At 47.1% G+C, this 25605-nt stretch overlaps 1 protein-coding gene across 4 annotated transcripts in view; it reads right to left on the bottom strand.

Annotated features, from left to right (window-relative positions):
• Positions 1-25053, bottom strand: part of PDZD2 (PDZ domain containing 2) — a 462407-nt gene extending 437354 nt beyond the window's left edge. For 3 of the 4 annotated variants that reach the window (XM_017526825.2, XM_017526824.2, XM_017526822.2), the window contains exon 1: positions 24743-24824. The gene's annotated coding sequence lies outside the window, so the exon portion shown is untranslated. Of the gene's footprint in view, positions 1-24742 lie in introns of all 4 variants that reach the window. The other variant, XM_017526821.2, reaches the window with a different exon arrangement.
• Between the last annotated feature and the right edge of the window lie 552 nt (positions 25054-25605).

A 25605-nucleotide genomic window follows, 5' to 3' on the forward strand; every position in this document is an offset into this window, starting at 1 on the left:
CCTGCCACCACGCCCAGCTAATTTTTTGTATTTTTAGTAGAGATGGGGTTTCACCATGTTGGCCAGGCTGATCTCGAACTCCTGACCTCGTGATCTGCCTGCCTTGGCCTCCCAAAGTGCTGGGATTATAGACAGGCATGAGCCACTGCACCTGGCTTACTTTTTTATTTTTTAAAAAAAATTCCCAAGGTAAAACAGCCTCCTTTTTAAAAATAGCTCTATAATTATCTCTTAAACACTGAATGCCAAGTACCTGTACCTTGGCATTTGGGGCAGGGGGAAAAGTCCTGCCAAACAGTCTTTGCTGTGTGACCCTTAGAAAGCCACCTCACCTCTCTGGGTTTAGATCTGTTCATTTATAATATAGGCGATTACAACAGATGAGCTCTAAAGCTGGAGGAAGAAATCATGATCAGTAAAAGGGAAACTGAATTTTTCATGCCTTGCAAGTCTTCTACTATTAATGGAACTTATTCCTAACAGAAGAAACAGGATATTTTTTATGGGTAGCTTAATTTAGATCAATTTATTCATCTAGGACAGAAAGTGAAATCCAAGGCACTGTGGAGGTGAATGGGTCTTTAGTAGTGAGAGGCAGGAAAGAGGTGATTGTTTTCATGTAAGAGGCGGTGCTGTGATCTGAATGCGTGTTCCACCCCACAGCTCCAAATTCATGTGCTGAAATCCTAACCTCCAAGGTGATGGCATCAGAAGGTGGGGCCTTTTGGGAGGTGGTCAGGTCATGAAGGCAAAGCCCACATGATTACAATTAGTGCCCTTATAAAAGTGATCTCAGAGGCCAGGAGCAGTGGCTCATGCCTGAAATCCCAGCACTTTGGGAGGCTGAGGCAGGCCAATCACCTGAGGTTAGGATTTCGAGACCAGCCTGGCCAACATAGTGAAACCCTGTCTCTGTTAAAAACACAGAAATTAGCTGGATGTTGTGGTGCATGCCCGTAGTCCCAGCTACTCAGGATACTGAGGTAGGATCATGCCACTGTACTCTAGCCTGGGTGACAGAGCAAGACTCCATCTCAAAAAAAAAGAGGGGAGGGGAATCCAAGAGAGCTGCCTTGTCCCTTCCCCATGGGAGGAGGCAGCTAGAAGGCGCTATCTACGCACCAGAGGGCAAACCTTTACCAGGCACCAAATCTGCTGGTGCCTTGATCTTGGACTTCCCAGCCTCCGGAACTGCAAGAAAGAAATTTTGTTTTGTATTTTATTTATGAGTCACCTATTTTATGGAATTTTTGTAATAGTGGCCCAAAAGGACTGAGACAGGCAGCATGTGGATGATGGAGCTCCAACTGTGTGTCAGGATAGTTTCTGCTTTTACAGATAAAAGAGATCTTAGGAATTACATATTTACTGATTTATATTAGATGGGGTTTCACTCTTGTTGCCCAGGCTGGAGTGCAATGGCACAATCTCAGCTCACTGAATCTCCATCTCCTGGGTTCAAGTGACTCTACTGCCTCAGACTCCCAAGTAGTTGGGATTATAGGTATGCACCACCACACCTACTAATTGTTATATTTTTAGTAGAGACGAGGTTTCACCATGTTGGCCAGGCTGCTCTTGAACCCCTGACCTCGGGTGATCTACCTGCCTCAGCCTCCCAAAGTGCCAGGATTGAAGGAGTGAGGCCACTGCACCCGGCTGACTTTAGGAATTATTAACTGCAACTGTTTCCTTCTAAGGGGGAGGAAACTGGACCTGGAGAGGCTAGCTACCTCACCTAGGAGGACGTGTCTGGACTAGAGCTGAGAGTGCTGGTGTCTGGGCCACCCACGAGTCTTTTCACTCTCCCATCACGTTCCCCGGCCTGCACCTTGTACAGTTCCAACATTTACCTTTTTGCCCCTGAGTATCTCTGATTTAAAAAAAAAAAAAATCTGATAGAGAAACTGGTTATTTCTATCTATCTTTAGGCTTGGTGATTATTGCTGGATTTTAATTACTCAAGCTGTCCCTAATCCTCAAGCCCAAAGGCCAAGAAAGCTCTCTGAATATTCATATAATAAAGTTAGGATCAGGTGAAAGATGGAGAAGTGATCACATACTTTACAGCATGTACGAGGAGAAGAGAGGGTGAGTTCTCCTGGCAGCTAATGGGTGCTATAAAAATAACCACTCACAGGTTATCTGCAAGTCGAGTCTCTACAGCTTGGATTTCAGATCCTTGGCTCCGCTGTCCCCTTGGACTCCTTTCTCCCACCTGGTGGATTGTCCTAGGCTGATTCCTCCCTGTTTGGATGCTTATCTGCTATTTTAATCAGTCCTCTGGTTCCTACCGGGATAATGTGTTAAGAGGCAAAAATTAAAAGAAGGTAAATATTTGCTTACATAGTCTTCCTATACCTCAAGCCAATTTCCCTGCAATATATGACATCTCCTTTTCTTTTGAGTTTGTAAAAGAAAACCCAGGATTGGCCTCCTCAGCATGGGCCACACAACAGGCTGCTATTTTGGCAGAGCCCAGAAACTCTGAAGCCAGGACCTGCATTTAATTAAAAGCCATTCTAAGCAAATGGAAGCGCTAACCCTGTCTCATTTGTTTCTTTCCAAGCCTCTGCAAACTGGGGGTTGTAGCGTATGCAGAACACTGCACTTGGGTCTAAGAATTACTTGTTATAGGCCAGGCACAGTGGCTCACGCTTGTTATCCCAGCACTGTGGCAGTCAAGGTGGGAGGATCATTTGAGGCCAGAAGTTCAAGACCAGGCTAGGCAATACAGCAAGACCCCATCTCTACAAAACAAAACAAAAAATTAACTGGGCATAGTGACACATGCCTGTAGTCTAAGCTACTCAGGAGGCTGAGGTGGGAAGACTGCTTGAGTTCAAGAGTTTAAAGTTGTAGTGAACTGTGATCACACCATTGTCCTCCAGCCTGGGCAGCAGAGACCCTGATATAGCTTAGCTTTGTCCCCACCCAAATCTCATCTTGAATTGTAGTTCCCATAATCCCCCTGTGTCATGGGAGGTAATTTAATCATGGTGGTGGTTACCCCATGCTGCTGTTCTCATGATAGTATGTGAGTTCTCTCAAGATCTGATGGTTTTATAAGGAGCTTTCCCCTCTTTGCTGGGCATTTCTCTCTCCTGCCACCTTGTGAAGAAGGACATTTGCTTCCCCTTCTGCCTTGACTATAAGTTTCCTGAGGCGTCCTCAGCCATGAGGAACTAAGAGTCCATTAAACCTCTTTCCTTTAAAAATTACCCAATCTCAGGTTTTCTTCATGGCAGTATAAGAATGGACTAATAAAGACCCCATCTCTAAAAAATGATTTATTAAAAAATTTTAAAAAGAATTACTGGTTATAACAATAAAGTATCCATAGAAATGGAATGGAAGAATAACATGCCAATAGATATGGTGACATATTTAAAGAGCACTTAGGCTCCAAATTTATTGAATTTACAAATCAAAGAATTGCTCCTTTCTATTATCCCTAAAGGTTTAATTGTGCCAATGAGGATATACAGATGATTGCACTCTACTGAGTTGAAATTTGTCTCTAACACCAAGTGGAAGACAGTGGTTTACCAAAAACAGTGGACTGTGGGATACCAGGTCTCCTTCAAAAGTCTGACTACCCAGCTGGGTGGCCTTAGGAAAATTACTGATCCTCTGAGCTTTTGGTTCTTCTCTGTTCAGTGGAGGTAATACTCTATTAGGGAGCTTAAATGAAATGATGTAGACAAAGTATACAGGATGGGCTTATTCGTTGCTGATTTAAACCTCAAAGCTGGTATCGGCCCCCAAAGTCACCCAGCTCAATCTTATAACATTGGTCCTCCAACCTCTGCTTTATGCCTACAGGAAAAGGAAACTTACAACCTCCCAAGGCACTCCATGACACTTGGAGACAGGTACAATGGATAGAAAAATTTGCCCAGCATGGGGTTGTAACTCTTTCCCTTAACTTCAATGTTTTGCCCCTTATTCTGGCTGCTGGACCAGAAATGAGAGTAAGTCTTAGCAATTCCTGTACAAGAAAAGCCATTCAAATAGTTTATCCAATGGCTAGTACTTGCAAATTCCCCACGTGCAAGCATACAGAGCCATATACAGAGAGGTGAGGGATGAGTCTGAATATCTTATCTCGGGGGCTAGTTGAGTGGGGTGCCACTGGACAAGCTGGGGAACAGAGGAAGAGGTTTATATGGGGAAAGTGGCGAGCTTGGCTTGAGACGTGTTACTCTGGAGTAGCTGAGGGATAACCAGATGGAGATGGCAGGTAGACGCTGGATGTGTGAGTCAGAGCCCAGGAGGAGGGCTGTGTCTAAAGGTACAGATCTGGGAGTGATCAGTACTGAAGTCGAAGATGTGGCTCAAATTGCCAGAGGGTGAGAAGAGAACCTTTGTTTAAGAGGCAAAGTATGAAACCAATCAAAAACATAGAAGGGGAATAAAGGTTGTTGCAAAAGTAAATTAAAGGGCTCCATGGAAAGGCGCTCAGAGAGAAGGTTAAGACTAAGAATTATTTAAAGAGGTAGGAAAAAAGTGGTGTTCAAGAAGCCAGGAGAATAGGGGTCCATAAAAGAGCAGTGCCAACCGGAGTCAATATGGAAAAGATTCACTGAGAGGCAGGGGAAGAGAACCACTGGTGAATGCAGCAAGGGCATTTCAAGGAAGAAGCGGGAGCCAAATCTAACTGCACTATCCACTGTGGAATTAATGAGAGATTTAAGAAGTGAAAACAGCTCATATAGACCAAATTTTCAAATCGTGGAGTTGTTAAGCATATAAAGACAAAGGGGTCTTAATTAACGAAGAGGGAGGTTTAAACATGGTGGAGAGGAAACAGACACAGAGAGGTTAACGACAGAAAAGAAACGACACTGATCAAATATGATCGTTACAGGAGAGAGAAGACAGGCTCCTGAGCGCCTGGGGGAAATCTTTGATAAAAGGAGGAGAATTTTCACAGAAGCAGGAAGGAAAGAGCGCAGGCTGGATGTGGAAATAGATCCTTTGTAAGTGAGGGAACAGGATGGAGCTTCCACTGATCATCCGTCTGTGAAGAAAATATGAAGATCCCTTGCTGAGAGGGAGGGAGAAGACGGGGAGGTAGAAGTTTGAGAGGGAGGAGAAGAGCTGGAATAGACACTGGGGTGACCAGGGGCCTGAAGACTGTCCGTCTACCTGTCTGCCAGCCTGTGGATCTGATGAGCTTAGAGACCATTATTCTGCAATTGCAGCAATCCAAATAGCTGGGTGATTATTTTTTCTTTCATAGAAATGCTTAGCAGCTAGGACATAGGGGCAGAAAATGCAGGTGGTTGAACTTATTTTGTGTAGAGATTTTGGCAGGTGGGGACAACTAAAGGGAAGAAGATAGGGAGGTTAGCGTATTGGCAGAGGAGTGGATAAAGTCATGGTTGCTAGGAGTATGGGCTAGAAAGCAGAGGACTTAGAAGGCAGCTATTGTCTTTCCCGCACATCTTTTCTCCTTTCTTTTTTTTTTTTTTTTGAGATGGAATCTCACTCTGTTGCCCAGACTAGAGTGCAGTGACGCGATCTGGGCTCACTGCAACCTCCACCTCCCGGGTTCAAGCAATTCTCCTGTCTCAGCCTCCAGAGTAGCTGGGATTATAGGTGCACACCACCATACCCACCTAAATTTTTTTGTATTTTTAGTAGAGACGGGGTTTCACCATGCTGGTCAGGCTGGTCTCGAACTCCTGACCTGGTGATCTGCCCGCCTCAGCCTCTCAAGGTACTGGGATTACAGGCATGAGCCACATCTCTTCCAGTAGCTCCTCCTTTGTGGGTATTGCCAGGAGCAGCACATAGTGGTCGAGATGTGTGGGACTAACACCGAGATCAACACTGTCCCTGGCCCCCTCAGACCTGGGGTTTGCTCTTATTTCAGAGTCACATCCCAGTGCTGATGCATGTGGATCACAGAGTCTCATGACCTGCCTCTATCTTCTATACAAAGGCTGCTGTTAAAACAGGCTCCTGACCATCCCATAATAAATGCAGTTGACTTTTTCAGATTCAAGTGCAGGACCTTCACTTGAGGCCCTTGGCTGACTTTTGCAAGACTTGGCCTATCCTGTAAGCCTATTTAGATTCTGATTCTGGTGTGAAATGAGGTCACTGTGTTTCCTAGATCCGGGTCATAAGCAAATAAGATAAACATGTCATTCATGTCTATATTCAAATAGTTGATAAAAATGTTGAACAGGAGCAGGATAAAGCCAACGGTTGAACTGTACAGGACTCTCTCTGGAACTTTCTCTCTGGATGAACACCAATCCACCACCCACTGTCCAGGCGTTCAAGGGTCAGCTGCAAGTCACGACTTGCTGCCACTGTCCAGTCCATACTGTACCATCTTGCCCTCAAAGACACTGTATAAGGCCAGCCAAACACCTTGCTATGAAGTCCAGATAGGCTAAGTCAGCAGCTTTCCCATGACATGCAGGTCTAGTAACCTTATCCCTTTTGGATAAAAACACAATGTGCTTTTCTTTGCTGTTTCTTGTACATCTACAACCAGATGGAGATCGGTTTATGACATTTTCCAGCTTTATAATATTTCCTGTCTTACTATGACATCACTCCCTCCACCCCCCAACTGAGAACTTCAAGGGGCCACAAAGGTGTTAAGAACTTCATTTCTAAACCCTCCTCCAACTCCTGTGTATCAGGTTACCCAATCTCCCAGGCTGTGAGGTGAAGAATGTTAACTTGATAATGAGACTACAACAGAAAAGCCACTACTTCTAATGAAGAGAGAGGGGCTCTGTAACGCAGCCTCTTTGCCCTGTCTTGGAGCTTCCTCTCAGAGCCCCTAAAAGGCAGCTAAAATTTTATTACTTTGAATCTGATTTAGAAAATAAAGCTAAATGAGATTGTATCTGAGCTTTCTTGAATACATCATTTTCAAAACAGGGTACTGAAAATGGATTTTAAATCTTAAAAGCTATGCACTCCGTTGCTTTAAAAAATCATAGAATGAGAATGATGCAGATCCATGACAAACCAGAGTGAACAATGCCAAGGTGTTTATGCTGAGTGACACTCCTTCCCCTCGGCAATGGTGCTTAGACGCTGCCAACACATTAAACGAGGATAGTTTAACCAATCCATCAACATCCCTTTACTGACTGCTGCTGGGGACACACAGGGGTGACAGAGATGGCTGAGTGCCCTTGGAGAGGTTATAGTTGAGTCCAGGAGGGAAGGGAAAAAAGAAGGCAACTCCATCAAAAGGTTCACCAACAAAGCAACATATGTTGGGTAGCAGGTGAACATGCCAGGTGTTCCAGGGAAGGCTCCCGGCCAGCGACGGAGGGGAAGACTTTTCAAAGGGAATGAGACTTTCCCTGGGCCTTCAGAGATGGACAGAATTTAGACAGTGGGCAGGTGAACATTCAGGGTGGGAGTATGGAATACATACGCATAGTCCATTTAAGCAAGTGAAGTTTATAATTAGCCAGACTCAAACCCCCACCCTTTTTTCAAATATAAAGACAAATGTCTGATGTGCAACACACCTGACTCTGCAGTCTGGGGTCCATGCCTCCCCATCCAAGTTCAGCCTAGGTCAGAAAGGGAAGAATGTCCACGACATCTACTCTAATGAGACGATCCAATTTAAACCCTAATATGCTATCATACACAACACAAATTTCATTTCTGCCATCCACTGCAATTTGAGTTTTCAGACTAATGGATTTTCTAAGAATACAACAACTTATGCCACAGAGGCAAAGCCCTTAAAAGCAGAAAAACAACAGAGTTCAGATCCGGAAAGCAGTGGTTGGCAACCCTGGCTTCACTTTAGAATCACCTGGGGAGCTTTCAAAAAATACCAGTGCTTGGGCTATACCTCATACCAATTAAATCAGCATCCCTGGGGCATCAGTATTTAAATTAAATACCAATGATTCTAATTCATTCTCTCAACAAGTATTTCCTGAGTGCCTGCTATAAGCCAAGTATTGTTCTAAGTGTTGATGACACAACAATGAACCAAACAGACACCACCTTCTAAAAAATACCCTCATAGGTTTTACCTGGTAATAGGAAGAAGCAGGCAGAAAAGCAAATTAGGTCAGTAAAATATACACTATGTTAAAAAACTGACAATGTGCAACGGAGAAAATAAAGCTGAGAAGAGGGATATGAGGCCAAGGGCTAGTGTATGGCAGCACAGCAGACTTCGCTGATGGTGACATTTGAATCAGACCTGAAGGAGGCAAGGGAGAGTCTGCTACATGAAGGAAGGGCATTCCAGGCAGAGGAAATAGCAGGTGCAATGGCCCTGAGACAGAAGCAAGAGATGAAATCAGAATGGGAAGGGTAAGGGGAGGGGAGAGACCACTAAGGGCCTGGTGGGCTGTGTAATGAATTTTGCTTTTCCTCTGAGTGAGACGGAAAGCTCCCAGGAAGGTTTGGCAGAGAACTGACATGAAATGATTTTCATGTTACTAGACTCTTTGTGCCTGCTCCGTTGAGAATGGACTATGAGGAGGAAAGGAAACAACAGCAACTGGGAGATTCCTAGAATAGCCCAATTGAGAGACGAGTGTAGCTTCCATGAGGGAAGAAGTGATGAGCAATGGTTGTATTCTAAAGAATGATTTTAAAGAGATGAAGCATCTGGAAGGGGCAGGGTGGGAATCGGAATTCGGTTTCAGATGTTCAAGTCTGAGATGACTGCTAGACTTTCAGCAGGATGGTCAAGTAGATAATTATACATGCAAGGAATACAGGATGAAGATAGATCGGTGGGAGTTCTTGACTTATGGGTAACATTTAAAGCCATCAGGATGACCGACACTGCAGATAGTAATCACAGAGAGAAAAGACGGGAAGTGCAGCCACTGAGTCCTGGGCCCTCCAGCATCACCAAGACGTCAGGAGGAAGAGAAGACAGCCTAGAAACCCAGGAAGGAATGTTCCTGCAGCAGCAGGAGGAATGCCTGGAGAGTGTGGTATCCAGAGATCCAAGGGAGGGAGCATTCGAAGGATAAGGAGGGATGACTTGTGTGTCAAATGCTTTGCAGCATCAAGTAAAACGCGCAGAATTGACCGCTGGCATGAATGTCATGTGCAGCAATGACAGGAGCAGTTTCTGTGCACTGGGTGGAGAACCACTTCCCTAGGGGGTCATGTTCTGGACTCAGCTTAAAACATATATTGAATGTCTGTCTTCCCTACTGGAATCTAAGGGTCGAGCACATAATAGGTGTTAAATAAAGATCTGATTTATACTTCGGGAGGCAGTCAGGTGGATCACGAGGTCAGGAGATCGAGATCATCCTCGCTAACATGGTGACCCTGTCACTACTAAAAATACAAAAAATTAGCTGGGCTTGGTGGCATGCGCCTATAGTCCCAGCTACTTGGGAGGCTGAGGTAGGAGAATAGCTTGAACCTGGGAGGGGGAGGTTGCAATGAGCCAAGATCATGCCACTGCACGCCATCCTGGGTGACAGAGCAAGACTCCATCTCAAAAAAAAAAAAAAAAAAAAAGAATCTGATTTACTGAATGAATGAATGGGGCTGCTTAAGTGTGATATTCTTTAGACAGTTCATGAAATCATCTAAAATGATCAGTGTGTAAAGTGGAAATCTTTCCATTTGAAAAGAAACTTGGTGATGGAAGGATAACTCTTCAGATGCCTTTATCAGAAGATTCATCTTCCCACACATCCTGAGTCATAACTAGCCTGCCTCAGAGGTCTTCTCTCTCCCATCAGATTATATGTTTTTGAAGAGCAGGAGTATTTCAGACTATGGGGATCTTCACGGATTCCCTATAAGTATGACCTGAAGTATAGTCCAGGCTCTTCTCTCCCACCCAGACATGCTGATCTGATGCTAATTTCATTCATTAAAAACCTTCATGAAGGGTCTACTATAGTACAGCCGCTGCACTAGGTACTTGAGTCACAACATCAAGCAGGGTATAGTCTGTGCCTGGCAGAGCCTTCCAGTCCAGTGTTTCTGCCCCACAGCTGATATCAACTGATAAAATAACTGCGGCTTCACTTTGGACTAGTTTGCATCCTCAACCAAACTCACGGGTGATGGAGTACAGTATTATATGGCTCCACATTCACTCAGTGCTAGATACACTTATCTATCAGCAACTATGCCAAGGGATATCCTAGCTAGTTCCAAGTGCCCAGCAAAAGGAAGTGAGGTTCAGGAGGCTCACTATGTTCTTCTTTTTTTTTTTTTTTTTTTTGTTTTTTTTTTTTCTTTTTTTTTTTTTTTTTTTTTTGTTTTTTTTTGTTTTTTTTTTTTGGTCTTTTTTTGATACAAGTCTCACTCTGTCACCCAGGCTAGAGTGCAATGGCACGATCTCGGCTCACTGCAACCTCCGCCTCCTGGGCTCAAGCGATTCTCCCACCTCAGCCTCCTGAGTAGCTGGGACTATAAGTGCGTACCACCACCCCCAGCTAATTTTTTGTATTTTTAGTAGAGATGGGGTTTCGTCATGTTGGCCAGGCTGGTCTCAACCTCTTGACTTCAAGTGATCTGCCTGCCTTGGCCTCCCAAAGTGCTGAGATTACAGGCATGAGCCACTGTGCTTGGCCACTATGTTCCTGAAGCAATGTTTTCATCATTTTTTCCTCCCTCTGGTCCAGAAGACAGCCAACAATTTGATACAATTGATAATTCAAAGCAAGCTGAATTTTATTTTTATTCCCTATACTTAGAATATGAAGTATATATAACTTTTCTCTATGTGGCATGTGCTAAATAAACATTAGTTGGACGAAAAAAGGAAAAAGGCTGATTTGGGGGCAGTGAGGACAGAGTATAAGCACTAGGAAAGAAATGAGTGTCATGTTGAGAGGATAATACTACCTCCTTCAAACGTTTGCTGAGCTTTCATCGTTTTCAATGGTTTTATGGGAAGCTACCCACCTCCCGTCTGCAGGACAGCCATTGTTGGCAAACCTTACATGCTGTGGCAAGACCAAGGTGGAGAAGAGCAGTTGAGAAAGAGTTATTTAAGATATCAAGTCCAGGCCCAGGGCAGTGGCTCACACCTGTAATCCTGGCACTTTGGGAAGCCAAGGTGGAAGGATCATTTGAGCTTGGGAGTTCAAGACCAGTCTGGGTAACATGGCAAGACACTAACTCTAAAAAAAAACCAAAAACCAAAAAACAAAAACATTAGCCAGGCATCGTGATGCATCCTATAGCTTCAGCTACTTGGGAGGCTGAGGTGGGAGAATCGCTTGAGCCTGCGAGGTTGAGGCTGCAGTGAGTGGTGATCGTGCCACTACACTCCAGTCTGGGCAACAAAGAAAGACCTTGTCTCAGGAAAAAAAAATAATGAAAAAAAAAAAAAGCAAGTCCAACTATCCTAGTGCACAGCTTTCAACACAGATTTTAACCAATGAAAATCCAGAAGCACATCTTGCTCCAACAAATCAGAACTGTGGTGGGTGGTGACATTCCCCATGAGAACAGCACATACAATTCCTCCCAGGCTCCATTGTGACTACCCACCTGCATGCTAGCAGGAACAATGAGCAGCTCCTCTTTGGTTTATGCTAAAAATAAAGGGTCCTACCAATGAGTGACACCTTACACGCACAACCCTCGGGCAAAGTTCTGGTTACCATAGCAAACCCCACTCATGACAGCAGAGGTGAAGCACACGATATATAGCAAATGGCCAGAGTTCTGCCTTTCTGCAGGAGAGCAGGTACATTTTTGCCAGATATCCTAAAAATCAGCCACTATAGACCTTTCTATGAATAAAAGCCCAACCTACGTTTGTGGGTCTTGGACATTCTCACAATTACTATTTGCCCAAAATAGTAGTTTTTTTGTCTGATGTTTACTTACTGGGATGCTAATGTAATTCTCAAGATGGAGCTTATTTTTAAAAGGAGGTCCAACAACAGGGAAAGAAATGAATAGGTGATTTCCCATTCTCCCTCCCTAGTCTGCAACCTTTGAGACCTATCTGGTGGGTAGCTACCCACCTCCCATCTGCAGGACCGCCACTGTTGGCAAGCCTTACATGCTGTGTCAAGACGAAGATGGGGCAGAGCAGTTGAGAAAGAGTTATTTAAAATAGCAAGTCCAGGCCTGGGGCAGTGGCTCACACCTGTAATCCTAGCACTTTGGGAAGCCAAGGCAGAAGGATCACTGGAGCTTGGGAGTTCAAGACCAGCCTGGGCCTGGGTCTTGAACTGGGCAAAAACCTGTCCTTTGTCTTCTTTCATGACTGGCTCAAAGCTAGTGACCAACAAATGGACCCATTTTTTAGCAAGACCCAGTGGAGAGGCTCTTGCTAACAGCCAATCTGAAAAAGGAGGCCATGCTCTCACCCTAGGGCTTGTCAGCTAGGAAGAAACATGGAGGCCAAAAAGAGCAAAGAACATCAAAGTGTCCATGTGTAAGGAAAGCCAGGAGGAAGAAGATCGCAGAGCTTTTTCTCATTACAGAAAAATTCTACTTTGCATAAAAGGACTTGACCCGGTCATCTGTGCCTTTCCTTTAAGGGTTCAAAGAAGAGGGGTTAAAACCATCAAGTTGCAATAAAGATCAGAAAAAGTCTTGAGCCTGAAAGTCCTAAAGTGGAGAAAAAGAGAAATGAACTTCTTAGTTTCTCACAATGAAGTCCCAGGCCAACTTTTCAGAGAAATAGTACATTGGGAATCTGAGTGAGTATATTTCTTCCCTGCGTGGTAACAACCTGTGTCCTGGGTTTATGGGAAAGGAAAATGAATTAGTAAACTCAAAACTCTGTAGAGACTTTAGGGATCCCAAGGAGTTGCTGCTTCTCAGAGATTCTGTATGCAGTTGTGTTGGGAATAGAGGCTTAGTAGCCAGAGAGATTTGGATTCAAATTCTCACTCCAACTCTTAATAGATATGTAACCTCAGGCAAGTCACTTAGCCTTTCCAAGCCAATGTTTCCTTATCTGAAAAATAAGGATAACTGACAACAGTGTCTGAAATGTTTTAAGAGCTTGACTTGTTCAACAGACATTTACTGAGTGTCTATTGTATAATTCATTTTCCTGCTCATAAACCCAGGACACAGATTGTTAACACACAGGGAAGAAATATGCTCACTCAGATTCCCAATGTACTATTTCTCTGAAAAGTTGGCCTGGGACTTAATCTTGAGATGCCAAGAAGATCATTTCTGTTTTCCTCTACTTGGAGGCTCAAGATCTTTTCTGATTTGCCTTCAGGCTTATTTTCATTGTTGTTCCTGTTGTTTGAGAGAGAATCTTGCTCTGTCGTCCAGGCTGGAGTACAGCGGTACAATCTCAGCTCACTGTAACTCCTGCCTCCCAAGTTCGAGTGATTCTTCTGCCTCAGCCTCCCAAATAGCTGGGACTACAGGCATGCACCACCACGCCTGGCTAATTTTTGTATTTTTAGTAAAGGTGGGGTTTTACCATATTGGCCAGGCTGGTCTTGAACTCCTGACCCTGTGATCTGCCCACCTCAGCCTCCTAAAGTGCTGGGATTACAGGTGCGAGCCACTGCCCCCGGCTGAGACTAGATATTTTAAACCCTCTTCCTTGAACCCTTAAAGGAAAGGCAGAAATAGGAACGATTTTCAGCATGTGAGATACACAGACTAGTCCTTTGCTTTAATGGAGCTTATAATCCAACAGGTAAGACGGACAAAGATTTTATTTCAAACAGGAGTCATGCGATAGAGTACCTGGGGGTGGTTCTGTTATATCATATGTTCCTGGAGAAGACGTTCCTGTGAAGATCTGGGGGAAGAAGTTTCCAAGCAGAAGAGCCTTGATATGGGACAGAACTTGGCGTGTTCCAAAACTGAAAGAAGTACACCGTGTAGAGATCAAGGTTACGGACACAAATTTGGAAGGCACAGAATGGAATGAGGGCAATGAGTGTAAGAGAGGGGGCCATAGGAGAGCAGGAGGCGAGGAGCCTGAATCACACTGAAATGGCAACAAGAAATGTCCACTTTTAAGCCAGGGAGTGATATGACTTGATTTGTGTTTTTAAAAGACCCCTCTGGCTGGGCACGGTGGCTCACGTCTATAATCCCAGCACTTTGGGAGGCCAAGGCAAATGGACTGCTTGACCCCAGGAGTTTGAGACCAGCCTGGGCAACATAGTGAGACCCCGTCTCAAAAAACAAACAAACAGGAACAAACTTCTGAGTTAGTGGGGCAGGAGAGATGAATAGGAGGCAGAGCACAGATTTTTAGGCCAGTGAAACTACTCTGTATTATAATATAATGGTGGATACATGACATGGTACATTTATCCAAATCCATATAATATACAACACTAAGAGTGAACCCTAATGTAAACGACAGACTCGGGGATGAGGATGTTCCAACACAGGTTCATAGACAGTAACAAATGAACCATTGTGGTGAAGGATGCTGACAAGGGCGGAGCCTCTGCATGTGGAGGGCAAGTGGGATACAGGAAATCTCTGTACTTCCCTCGCAATTTGGCTGTGAACCTAAAATTGCTAATAAATAAATAAATAAATAAATAAATAAATAAAATCTTTAAAAAATGAAAGATCCCTCTGGCTCCTCTAAGGAAAAGGACTGGGGTCAAGTGTCCTGAGGTAGCCCAGTTAGAAGACGACTGCACATGTGTCCAGGGGTGAGATGGCAGTGACCTTAACAAGGGTGGCTGCCGTGGAGGCGGGAGAACGGCGTGGATGCTAGAGGTGGGGCCAATAGGACTTACTCCTGGATTGGGATATAGAATGTCAGGAAAAGAGAATGAAGGGTGGTTTCCAGTTTTGGGGATGCGCCCTTGGGTGGATGGTGGTGCCATTTACTGAGATGAGAGGAGGAGAAGGAAAGAACTAGCTTGAAAGAGACATTATCAAGGATCGTGTTTTGTGTTAGGTCAGGAATACCTATAACACCCCCACACGGAATGGTAAGGGGGCAGTGGGGCACATGAGTCTGGAACACAGCAGAGATCAAGCCTGCGGACATAAATTTGGAAGGCAATAGTGCACAGACGGTAGGCAGTGCCTTGAGATAGCTGAGATCTCCCGGGAATAGCCAAAAAAAGAGGATCCAAGGCCAAGTCCTGGGTCAAGTGCATAAAACAAACAATGACTCTCAGTTGTTGTTATTATTTGCAATACATTGGGAAGGATAATGTCAGCCAACCATTGTTATCAGCATCTTTTTATCCATCTATTTCCCCACCCATCCTCCCATCCATTCATCTCGTGAACCATCAGGGAACATATTTACTAAAAGGCAATAGAGGGTAGTGGTCCACATGCAAGCTCTAGAGCCAAGCTGCTGTATGTAAATTCCAGTTCTACCAACTCCTGGCTGTGTAGCCTCAGAGAATTCTCTTAACCACATTCTATCACCATTTTTCCATCTGCAAAAGGGACTGCAGTGGGTTGAATAGTAGCTCCCAAAAAGATATACCCACATCCCAAAGCCTGCAAACGTGTCCTTATTTGGCAAAAGTGCATTTACAGATGTAATTAAATTAAAAATCTCAAGTTGGAATCATCCTGAATTACTTGGGTAGCCCTAACCCCAATGACAAACGTCTTTATAAAGACAAAGTAGAGACATGCAGACAGGAGAGGAGAAGACATAGACACGCAGAGAAGGCGATGGGAAGACAACGGCACAGACTGGGCTGAGGCAGCACAAGGAATGTCGCCAGCTCCCAGAAGCTGCATGAGACAGGGAACGATTCTCCCCTAGAGCTTCCAGAGAGCGCACAGCCCCATCAACACCTCGATTTCAGACTTCCGACCTGTGAAGAGAATACTGTGAGAGGATAAATTTCAGTTGGTTTAAGACAACAAGTTGGTGCTAATTTCTGACAGCAGCCCCAGGAAACGAACATGGGGTAATAACAGTATGTACCTCATCAGATTATGAGAACTGAATGAGCTGTATGTGTTAAGCGTCTAGAACAGTGCCTGCCAAATAGTGAATGTTCAGATAATTTTAATTTTTACCCATGTACTAAGGCATTGTACTGGATTATTTTTTTTTTAAGACAGAGTCTCGCTCTGTCGCCCAGGCTGGAGTGCAGTGGTGCAGTGGTGCAATCTGCCTCCTGGGTTCAAGTAATCCTCCTGCCTCAGGCTCCCGAGTGACTGGGACTACAGGCATATGCCACACGCCAGGCGAATTTTTTGTGTTTTTTAGTAGAGACAGGGTTTCACCATGTAAGCCAGGATGGTCTCAATCTCCTGACATTGTGATCCGCTCGCCACAGCCTCCCAAAGTGCTGGGATTACAGGTGTGAGCCACCATGCCTGGCCGCATTACTGGATCTTGAAGAATGTGGGGGAAGAGGCAGTCTTCACAGATCTTCAAGATAAAGATGGAGCAGGTGAGGGATGAGAAGGCAGGAAGTGCGCTCAGGGGCCCCGTGCATCTCCCAGGTGCCAAATAGTGGGCTGCAGCTCCACAGCTGCCACCAATAAAGCGCTCAATAAGCCTGACATCTGCTTAGGTTTTTAAAGGCAAGTAGTAGGTCCAGAGAGGGGTTAATGCGATTCTTTCCAGTACCTTCCTCTCTTCGTGCCATCTCACTGCCTACTCTCTCTTGGGAATCTACGCTGATGAGGACACTCAGAGCACATTTTCTGGAGACAGCTGTCCCGTCTTTCAGCCTAATGATACTGGGAATTAAGGTGACCAAGGCGGGGTAGGAGTGGAGAGTGGGCGGTGGCAAAGTGTGGAGGAAAGCGATGCCAATTTTGTATGCTGAGTGGTTTTGTAATAATATTTGCATGGCTGCTTTAGCCCGGGAAGTGAATTCTCTTCATCAGGAGACCCATATAGCACAATCTAGTTTTACCCAATCTCTATAAAACACACTGTGCCAGGAAGAGTGCGCTGGGTGGCTGGCGGGGGGTGTTCCACTGAAACTCAGCTGAAATCAGACATTTTACAAGTGTCCATTGGCCAACACACAAAAATCTAAAGTTTATTGGCATCTTGCTTTATTAAACAGAAAAAGAAAAGCACTTGGAGAGAGTGTGTGATTCTATTTGATCACCTGCATGCAAACAGAAGCAGCGTCAGGAGCTACTTAATGTTCAGGACATGCAGGGGTCAGGCTGCTAAAGACACTTCTGGTGGCTCAGTCCCTGGAATTCCTCAGGGGAAGGGGCATTACTGGGTGTTCCAACTTGTACCCACAAACCCAAGATATTATGGCTACCCCAAAATACACTTGCCTCTCCACTCTCCAGAAACAGAGTCTTCTGGAATATTGGAATTACAGTAACACCCCAGGATGTGTAAACAGGACGAGCCAGGTTCACCTCAGACAGGCATCAGAAATGTGCTGGTCTTTGATGAAAAGGACAAAAGAGTTGATGTTTGGCCGGTACAGTGGTTCATGCCTGTAATCCCAGCACTTTGGGAGGCCAAGGCGGGAGGATCACCTGAGGTCAGGAGTTCGAGACCAGCCTGACCAACATGGTGAAACCTCGTCTCTACTAAAAATAAAAATAATTAGCCAGGTAAGGTGGCACATGCCTGTAGTCCCAGCTACTTGGGAGGCTGGGGCAGGAGAATCTCTTGAACCTGGGAGGCAGAGGTTGCAGCAGTGAGCTGAGATCGTGCCATTGCACTCCAGCCTGGGCAACAGAGTGGAACTCCGTCTCCAAAAAAAAAGAATTGGTGTTTATTTTGTTCCCCCTAGGTATCCCAAGATCTCCCTAGGAGTGACAGTAGTGAGAAGGCCCCTGCAGCACCAAGCTCCCTGGCACCCTCTCGCCTCCCACCAGCTGTCTGGGGATGCCCGGAGGCCTCCATGTAAGGCAGCCCAGTTCCCCACCCTCTTCCCCCTACTGAGTACACCGTGATCCAAAATTACCATCTCTCCCACCTTCCTCCCAGCACAGCTACCACCGCCTGAGCTGGCAGGTCCCAGCCAGGGAACTGACTCTGCGGTAGCCACAGCACAAAATGTGCCCCCGCTCACAGTAGGAATCCTAATTCTGCACTGTATGAGTGCGGTCTTTATTTTTAGCCACGCAGGATGATCTTGGCTGTCCTGAGGCCGGGATGACAGGGTGTGTTGTGTTAACTTGGATGATAAAGTCTAGGGCTCACGAAGCCAAGTACTAGAGGTGTCCAAGTGTTGATAAAAATGACCAAGAGTAACCCCTCTGAGATCCATTACGACTCCTGTTAAAACACCTTAGAGAACCAGTCTGGGGCATCATGGTGCTAAGGGCCAAATATGCCCTGGAAGCCCCTTCCTCGGGAAGCTGTTAAAACCAGAGATCCTTAACTGGAACGAGCTAAATTTATTTCACCCTGAAGGCAAGAGATTGGAAAATGCCCTTTCAAGGGCTTGCAGATCCTTAAGAATTGGTGATTTTTTAATCCTCCTGCAGATATCTAGGCATTTCAGGCTGCTTCTTAGACTTAAAAGACAACAAAACTTCCCCCATCTCCCTGCTAGTATTTCATTCAGAGCTCGCAACAATTGTGTGTTCAAAATTAATCCTCTTTGCTGTGAAGTCGGTTCCTCCAATGCTGCTTCCCCAAAACCTCTTCACGTGTCCTACAGAACTCGATGAGCCACAGAAACACTGCGTAACCCAAAAACAAATAATCCAAGAACACCTTTGTCAGCCAGGTGTTCAATGCTATCTGGTTTCATTCAATGGCTTCCTAAAGAGAGTCGAGAATCTTAAGTTTCTGATTTTCTGGAAGTTAAGAGCCCAGTCATCATTCACTCAGGATGCATTCCGGTAGGGAAGGCATGCACACAGCAGCCAGGACTCTCTCAGGCTGGAGACTGTTTTCTGGCCCCATCGAGAGTGTGGGGTGAAGACGCTGCTGGCCTCGGAGAGAGGTCATGGCCAGGGGTAGGCCTCTTCCCGGAGCTGGAGAGGCTTAAAAGACAAATGTGTCTTCTCCCCATGCTTAGTGTCTTAACAAACCACCTCTCGACTCAGCCACTTTATCAGACCACAAAAGGCCTCTTCAACTATTAAGTTTTCAAAATGAAAATGCTCCCAGTGTCTTCTTAAACACAATTGTAAATAGAAAGCAGAACTCTTCGGTTCTCAGACAATCAGACTGAATCAGATGACCTACCTGGCTTCAAACCCTCCCTGCCAGAACCCACAGGAAATGTATTCTTTTCCAATTCCATCTTTTCTCTATTTCTAAGGTATGGATAATAGGAGGTCAAGATGGTCAAATTTTTAGATACCATAAAAAGATCTATCCTGGCCAGCCATGGTGGTTCATGCCTGTAATCCCAGCACCTCAGGAGACCAAGGCAGGTAGATCACGAGGTCAGGAGATCAAGACCATCGTGGCCAACATGGTGAAACCCCGTCTCTGCTAAAAATACAAAAATTAGCTGGACGTGGTGGCGTGTGCCTGTAATCCCAGCTACTCAGGAGGCTGAGGCAAGAGAGTTACTTGAACCAGGGAATCCAAGGTTGCAGTGAGCCGAGATGGTGCAACTGTACTCCAGCCTGGTGACAGAGCGAGACTCCGTCTCAAAAAAAAAAAAAAAAAAAGAGAAAGAAAAAAATCTATCCTTTCATATGCAACCTATGCATAAGTCCAAAAGACAATATAATCTAGACATAGACCATCTGGTTAGAAAATAAGGAATAATTTGAGAAACTTTTTCAGATAATTCTATACTTCTATTTCCTTAAAAGACATTATTCAATGCCTATAATCCCAGCACTCTAGGAGGCTGAGGTGGGTGGATCACTTAAGCCCAGGAATTTGATACCAATCTGGGCAACACGGCCAAATCCCAGCTCCAAAAAAAATTAAAAAAAAAAAAAAATTAGCCAGGTGTGGTGGCAAGTGCCTATAGTCCCAGCTTCCCAACTACTTGGGAGGCTGAGGTGGGAGGATCACTTGAGCCCAGGAGGTCGAGGCTGCCGTGAGCTGTGGTCATGCCACTGCAGCCTGGGTGACAGAGTGAGACCCTGTCTCAAAAAAAAAAAAAAAAAAAATTCACATTTCCCCTAGATTCATTTAATTTGGCAGATATCTACGTAGTGTTTAATAAGTCAAGTGCTCCTTTTCTTTCCCTCTTCACTAATAAGTAAGACTAGTTTTTCATCTTTCCAAGTATAATCAAAGACCCATTAATAAAACCAAGGGGGACTGCAGGTGTTTAATTCTTCCTCAGCCACCTGCATCTTGGCCAACACCACTGCTGTTGAAAGACAAGAGTTCCTCAGATCAAGCAACTGTATTTTGTGACTCAAGTTATGACTGTCTAAGGGGGCAAGTTCTCTGCTTTTCTGGGCCTCAGGTTCCTCAAATGCAGGCCTTAGCAAGTGTGAGTGCATGATCCCCTTCCAAACTACGGAGGACAGAGGAGACTATCCAGGCTCTCCCTGCTTTGCACCTGGCAACTGGATCTCTGCATAAGAGAGGGACATGAAATTCAGATGCAGCACTGCAACAAGTCAACAGATTAAAAGGCAGAAATCTTGAAGGATTCATCAAGGTGCGAACAGGGAGACCCAACTGCTCAGAGTAGTCCAAAGCTTTACATCTGCAGCCGAAGGAAAGCTTCAGGCAAGTCTGCTAAAAACTCCAGCCTTCTGCATTCATCTGGACTCTCGCTGACTTTGGTGAGAGGTTTATGCATTTCTGGACATATTATTCAAAAGGATCCACTATAGAGCAGATGCTGTCATGGAGAGCCTTCCAAACACACCTTACTCCCTCTTTTGATTCCTCCCAAGAACAACCCTGTGAAGGAGTGACTGCACCAATTTTACACATGAGCAAATGGAGGCTCCAAAATTTCTAATCATCTGGCCCAGCAGGAAATTCTCTCCACTGCTAGGATTGCAGCCAAAGCCTCTGACCCCAGCTCAGGAGTCCTTCCTTTCCCCCCCGGCTGCCTCCACTGGTGCCAGGTGCCTCCACTGGTGCCAGGTGCTGGGTTTGCTTCCCCTGGCAGGCAGCAGTACTGCAGCCTTCCCTCAGCCCCCAGCTTCACAAAGTGACCCCCAGCTCTCAGCAAATGCCTCCCCTGTTTTCCTCACACTCTCCAGAGCCTCACCAACCTCTGCTTCCTTCTGGGCTTCCAGGGAAGGCAGATGCCAGAGCTGTTCTTTCTCTGCCCCTGCTCTTGATCATCTGTGGTCTCTCTCTGGCCTCTTCCAGCCCAAACACCCCTGATCTTGCTTCTCTACTCTCTCCCACTTCTCTTTTGTTTACCAAACATGTCTGGGAGGGAGAATGAAGGGACTCTCCTGAATAAACCTTCCTTTAATGCTACAACCTCCTCAAAATACTCTGTGGATTATTTTCAACCAGCACACTTCTGGATCCAGTGTCTATACCCACAGTTTCGCCGTCTTGGCAATCATTTTCTCCTTCTTCCCTTGCAGCCTGGCTTCATGAATTCCACTTGTAGACACTGTTCTCCCTACCAGTGGCCTTTTCCTATCAGACTACTGGGTGTGGGTGCCTCTGAGACATCCCTGCCTCTCCACTTGTCCACTAACCTCTCTCATGGGCTTGCCTGCCTAGCTCTTCCTGTCCTTGAAACTCAGCTCTGACCTTAGCATCCTCCCTGGTGCTGCGGGGATGCAGCTCAGGGCAGAAGAGACTGAAAACTGTTGAGTCTCCAAGTCTGTCTTCTTCTTTTTTTTTTTTTTTTTGAGACGGGGTCTCGCTATGTTGCCCAGGCTGGAGTGCAGTGGCTATTCACAGGCACAATCCCACTACTGATCAGCATGGAGTTTTGACATGCTCCATTTCCAACCTGGGTCGGTTCACCCCTCCCTAGGCAACCTGGTGGTCCCCCGCTCCCCGGATGTCACCATATTGATGCTGAACTTGGTGCAGACACCCGATCACCATAGCACACTACAGCCCAGAACTCCTCGGCTCAAGCGATCCTCCAGCCTCAGCCTCCCAAGTAGCTGGGACTACAGGCATGTGCCACTGCGCCTGGCCAAGTCTGTCTTCTTAAAGAGATTCAGCCTCTCTTTGGATTTGCCCCTGACCTTTTGTAGGTGCATCTTTGGAATTTGTCCCCTTGTGGTTGGTGCAGCAGGAGAGACCCAGAGCCACATTCCAACAGAGATGCCCCCACCACCATGGTCTGAGTCACTTAGGCCAAAATGATCAAAGGCAAGGGAGTATCCACAGCTCTGTGTTATCTTGCTCAGCTCACCCGGCCTGGAGCCTGTGGGAGAGGGTTTCCACAACACCCTAGAGTATGATCAGCCTGGGTGGTGGGGCCTGGGGTGCTCCCTCCGCCTCTTTTCCTGTCTAGCCTGAGGAAGTTGATGGGTGACCCGTTCCAGGTCTTATCTGGGTATGAATAAAATAAGGCCCTAAAGAAACACACCCAGGGCAGCATGGTGTGTGCTAAAGGGCTATGAAGGAGCAGAACAAGGGTCCAGGCCGAGTGCAGTGGCTCACACCTGTAATCCCAGCACTTTGGGAGGCCAAGACAGCAGGATCACTTGAGCCCAGGAGTTCAAGACCTGGTTGCAAAAAATACAAAAATTATCTCTACAAAAAATTGCAAAAAATCATCTAGGTGTGGTGATACACACCTGTGATCCCAGCTACTCGGGAGGCTGAAGTGGGAGGATTGGTTGAGTCTGGGCAACAGTGAGACCCAGTCTCAAAAAAAAAAAAAAAAATCCACACATCTCCCTACTATCTGGAGAACCAAGTTTTTCTGAGTCCTCAGCACTGAGTCCTAACTCAGGATCAACCTCTCAGCACATGCGACTTCTACCGAAGGGCTCCTCCACTAAGCCGTTCAGATTCTCTGGCAAAAGCAACTTCTTTTTCTTCCATATTCCCAAAATGTTTTATTTGGACCACTCTTCAGGTGCTTTACTCACTTAATCATCTCTTCATTTCCTCATCCAATAAACACAGGGCGCCTACTACATGCAGCATGCACAATGGTCTGCACCAGAGCGCTCAGCAGGATTTTCTCCCTTCTGCTGGATGTAAACTGACAAACTGAAGGCAGCGTGGGAGCCTCTTTCATCTAAGCATATCCTAGAACCTCAAAGCCTCCTCAGCCTCCAGCACAGCAAACCACAGGTATTCCAAAAATAAAATGATTGAAATGAATAGAGAAATTATCATAAGTTTCCTTAAATAGTAAACTGCCATAAAGCGCATGCAAAATTAATTTCAGTGATAGATTTAAATTAGAATTCAATATTTTTCCAGGAGCATATTAACTATGTCAAGGTAGATGCACTTATATACTGCAGATGGTTCTGATTTTTCCTCTCCTAGCACCTGCCACCCCCCTACTCCTACACCTAACCCCTGCAACACACACACACACACACACACACACACACACACACACACACACACATATTCACTCACTCACACCACTACGTGGTTATTACAGGAGCAGCAGCTCTGGGCCCATCCTAATGGAAGAAGAAATTGATGAAGCCAGAACCACCACCTACAGCCGGGGGTGTGTTCTGAGACATTCTCTTCAGCCCCCACAAGCAGCACTCCTACACCACACCTGCTAACCTGTACCTATCTGACCGCCACCCAGAAGTCACAGCCCACAAAAGCTGGCCCAGCAGAGATACCAGGCTCCTAAAGCCCAAGCCCAGAGCAAGTGTGGGAGACCACAATAGAGAAAAAGCCCTGAAGGTCCAGGGGGTCTCTCTGCAAGGACAGATCAGAACATCACTTCTTGCAGCCGCTCGGCAACCACTTCCAGTACTTTCATTGCGATTTGTCAAGGCAAACATATCCCCCTACCCTACCTTTGTAGGAGACAAATGGTTGGGCCAGCTGCAAGGGACAGACTCAGACTCAGCTCCATCCCCCAGCACCGCCCAACCTCCAGCACCAGGGCAAGCCTGGGGCTCTGGAATGCCCTCGTGCCTGCCATTCCAGTCTCTGTGACCAGCCCATGCCAGATCTCGTCCTCTTCCCACTCCAGTGTCCCTTACCAAGGTCTCTGCATAGATTTGGGCTGCCGAGGACAGCTTCTGGCAAACTCCTGCCAGGGGTCTTGAACCCTGCCCCTGCTCAATTCAGCCTTGCGCTTTAATGGATTTTCCAAATAGCGTGGACAACCGGCAGCTCAAAGGCTTAAAACGCAAACGCTAACCCTAGGGAGGGAGCGAGGAAGAGATAGAGGGGAAAACCAGGTTTTAGGAGAAACTCGACTTCAGAGGGAGACCAGGATTTTCCTATCACTACATTCCCCAGCTCCCTGGCAGACGCCAATAACCGGCCCTGAGATGCCCTTGCTCTTTGCGCGCCCCCTGCACTCCCTCGCCCCGCATCTAACGTCTCTTCTGGGCAGACAGGGACCGAGAGATGAAACAAACCCGAGGGAGGATGGTTCCCAAGACAGAACCTGCGGCCGGAGTACCTGAGTACCTCCGCTCCTGCCGAAAGAGGGGGCCAGAAGACAATCCAGGCATGGGGACCCGGGGTGCTCGCCAGGGCAGGGGCTCCCGGCCCTGTCCTGAGTTCCCTCGGCAGTGTGTCTCCGGTGGTCCCGCCGTCCTGGTCCAGCTCCGCTGGGCCCCCTCCCCTGAGCCGCGCCCTCCCCGTCCCCGGCCGGATGCGAGAGGAGTTTGCGCCGCCCAACGTGGGACCCCGGTTCGGCGTCCTCACTCCCCGCCCCGCCGGGGCTGGGATTCCCGCACCCGCATTTGTCGCTAAACTTTCCCGGACACACAAGGTCTCGGGGGTGCCGGGCCTCCCCACTCCCCTGCCCCCCCCGGAGCCGCGCGTCCTGCAGCGCGCCGGTCGCTTCACCTGCTGGCGGCTCGGCCGAGGCTCCCGCGGCTTCCTCGCGCGTCCAGACCCAGGCGCCGCCCGGCGGGTTCCCGCGCAGCTGCCGCACCGCGGCCACCACCGGAGCCGCCGCCGCGCCCGCCTCGAGCTGCAGAGCCGCGGTTCGCCGGCAGCCGCGGGAGGCGCAATCCCGGCGCCTTGGGCTCGGCCTGCGGCTCCTCCGCCGCCTGCAGCCGCCGCCCCGCCGCGTCCCGCTGCCCGGAGCCGGCACGCACCGGCTCTGGGGTCCGCTCCTCGCCGCGCCGCGCCGCGCAGGGGATCCGCCAAGCCTCCAGGATGGGCGGGGATTCCCTCCCTCTGGTTGATTCGAGGGGCGGGAACTCCCTTCCCGGAGTGACAGGGACGGGGGGCGGGGATTCCCCTGTAGAAATAACAAGGTGGGCGGGGATTTCCCCGAGCGAGCCCCGCCGCGGGCAAGGCGTCTCTCCGGGTGAGCCAGGAGTCCTGGTGCGCCCGCTTCAGAAACCTGGGGATCGTGGGAGGAAAGCATCCAGGGAGATGGCTGCTCAGAATCTCCACACTGGCAGGGCTTGGGGCGCCATCTAGGTGGAACGGAGCGAGCTAGGGGACTTGAAGTTGCCTCTGCATAGCACTTTACATAGCAAAGAGAAAAATGTCAATTGCCTTATCAAAGAATGGGGCGGAGGGGCCAGAGAAGAAGGGAGCAGAGCTAACCACTCACCCCAAGCTACCCTTAGCCTCTGGTCCTTGGGATACCAAAGGTAATTTAGCACTGATATGAGGATTTCGGGGAGAGGGGACCTCTTGGCACCTCAGAGCTGCTTAATCCCCCCGTTAAGCCACTGGGGGAAATCCCACGGGCC

This window comes from Cebus imitator, unplaced genomic scaffold (genome assembly GCF_001604975.1).
Source record: "Cebus imitator isolate Cc_AM_T3 unplaced genomic scaffold, Cebus_imitator-1.0 Scaffold44, whole genome shotgun sequence".
Lineage (NCBI taxonomy): Eukaryota > Metazoa > Chordata > Mammalia > Primates > Cebidae > Cebus > Cebus imitator.